Raw genomic sequence first — 2,757 nt, 5'->3', positions numbered from 1 at the left:
CCTAGCCTCCCCTACCAAGCAGTTTTGATGAGTGATGCTTTATAAATATAATTTTAGATCTGGTATAGCTAGATTGTCTCTGTACACTGTACAGCAACAACACAAACAATTCAGTCACAGGTTCAGAGGTCTTTAAGCCACTTAGAAGGCATATCTCCCTATATTTACTATCACACAACCTGTTTGAGTTAAGAACATTGTGGAAGAATGAAGTTTTGCTCTTTTCTGGAAAACCCTTCAGAATTCTCACCAACATTGGGGCAGCTAAGTGGTGTAATGAATAGAGCACCGGCCCTGGAGTCTGGGGGACCAGAGTTTAAATTCAGACTCAGATACTTAATAATTACCTAGCTGTGTGACCTTGGGCAAGTCACTTAACCCCATTGCCTTGTAAAAAAAAAGAATTCTCACCAACAGACATTCATTTCTCATGCCTGTTCTGAATGCAAGGTCCCTGGCTGTTAGCACAGAGAGTTGGACTTGCGGTTTACCCTACTCTGGGAATGTTTATCATGCAAACCAAAGTTGGGACATTGTCTTGCCTAGTCTTCATCGTTCCCCACTATCATCAAAGTCAAATCTTTGGTACTCTCTTTTGCCATTGTAAGACTAAAACTTCACTATTCTCAACAAGCAAAAAAGCACAAATATGTTCTTTCCAGTCCCTAGATCCCTGATGCTCTCATTTATGTATGAGAGAAGCATTACATATAGTTGATTTTAGAGGCAATGGAGAGCCATCAAGATTTATTGATTAAAGATCTATTAAAATCTATTCTTGAGGGGCGGCTAGGTGGCATAGTGGATAAAGCACCGGCCTTGGAGTCAGGAGTACCTGGGTTCAAATCCAGTCTCAGACACTTAATAATTGCCTAGCTGTGTGGCCTCGGGCAAGCCACTTAACCCCGTTTGCCTTGCAAAAACTTAAAAAAAATCCATTCTTATAGAAATAACTTTGGCAGCTGTGAGGAGAATGAATTGGAGTAGAGAGAGAAGCTCAAGGTAGGGAGACCACCACAAAGCTATATCAATAGGCCAGTTGTATAGTGAAGAAGGCATAAACCAAGATGGTGGACATATGAATGAAAAGATGGAAATAGATGTAAGTTGTTGAAGTAGAAATTAAATATTTGGAAAATGATTGGAGTGAAAATGAGGAATCTGGGGCGGCTAGGTGGCGCAGTGGATAGAGCACCGGCCTTGGAGTCAGGAGTACCTGGGTTCAAATCCGACCTCAGACACTTGATAATTACCTAGCTGTGTGGGCTTGGGCAAGCCACTTAACCCCATTGCCTTGAAAAATCTAAAAAAAAAAAATAAGGAATCTAAGACAACAATGAGATTATGAATGGGGATGACTAAAAGGAATCATTTTGCCTTCAGTAGATATAAGAAAGTTCAGAAAATGGAAGTGATCCTTGGGGGGGGGGGGAGGAGTTTGAGTCAGAAACTCGTGGGGATCTTCAGTTTAAAATGTCCAGCAGGCAATTGATGATGTATGATTGAATCTAGAAATGAGCCCAGAGTTGTAGTCATCAGCATAGAGATGAAAATTAAATTCCTGTTACAAAGAAAAGACAGAGACAAAATGTAAACAGAAGAGAATGGATTAAAAAACCCCACTAAAATGGAAGTGGGGGGGTCAAGCGGGTCGGAGGAGAATGCTGGCAGCTATGGCGTACCCCGGCCTCCTGGTGCCCATCACCGTGATGAGCGTGTTCTAGGGGGTCGTCACCTTCCTGGTTCCTTGCTTTATCCCCAAAGGCCCCAACAGAGGTGTTATCATCACCATGCTGATAACCTCCTCTGTTTGCTGCTACCTCTTTTGGCTGATTGCTATTCTGGCGCAGCTCAACCCTCTCTTTGGACCAGAGTTACACAATGAAACCATTTGGTATCTCAAGGATCACTGGCCTTAAGGAAGAGGATGATCTATGCAATTCTCCATCATCTATGGAAAGAAGATACATCTTCTACTTGTTAAAGTACTTCTTAATCCAAAGACTGCCTTAATTCATCTTTTTGGAGACCAGCTGCCTTAAATATTTAAACTATATTTGAATTTTTGTCTTAATCTAAAGCTCAGTATTTGTTTTTCTGTTACATACTTTTAAAAAGTTTAGTCTTTGTCAAACTGTGTGCCTACTTTATCTAAAGTACATGCCAAATAACCCAAAGCTATATGGACTCTTCCGATGCAGAAGAATGTGATTTTCATGAGTTGTATTGTTCACTTTTCCCTATTTACATCCAAGAACTTGAAGAACTCCTCCCCCCGACCATTAGCCATAAGACTCCGACAGCAAGATGAATGGCTACAGTTTTGTTAATCACCAGGAGATCATGTTCAGAGGAAAAATGTACTCTAAAGGTATTGGAGCTTTATTGAACTGTATTTTCCAAAGAGTTTAAAATTAAATTTCTATCTCCCTTTGGAATAAATTATTTTTTCTGCTTTCTACAGAAAAAAAATGGAAGTGGGGGGAAACCATTTACCACATAGAAGAAATATATCTTAAAAATAAGAATATATGCAGAAATGAAAAGAAAAAATTGAAATAACCTAAAAGGCATTTCCTAATGTAAAAGAAATGTTTTATTTTAAATGAAAAAGTAATCATTCTTGATTCATATGAACCAAATAACTCAACAATAAAATTCATAAGAGAAAAATAAAGAGTGATATGAAAGTTAGACAAAAACATGATAAAAGCATGTCATTACTCTGGTATCAGAATATGACAAATAAAATTTTAA

General features: G+C 38.8%; 1 pseudogene; it reads left to right on the top strand.

Annotated features, from left to right (window-relative positions):
• The first annotated feature begins 1,673 nt into the window (after positions 1-1,673).
• LOC141500681 (V-type proton ATPase subunit e 1 pseudogene) lies at positions 1,674-2,191 on the top strand (annotated as a pseudogene).
• The last annotated feature ends 566 nt before the right edge of the window (positions 2,192-2,757 follow it).

This window comes from Macrotis lagotis, chromosome X (assembly GCF_037893015.1).
Source record: "Macrotis lagotis isolate mMagLag1 chromosome X, bilby.v1.9.chrom.fasta, whole genome shotgun sequence".
Lineage (NCBI taxonomy): Eukaryota > Metazoa > Chordata > Mammalia > Peramelemorphia > Peramelidae > Macrotis > Macrotis lagotis.
Note: the sequence above shows the minus strand (reverse complement) of the source record. Positions and strands in the feature narration are given on the sequence as shown.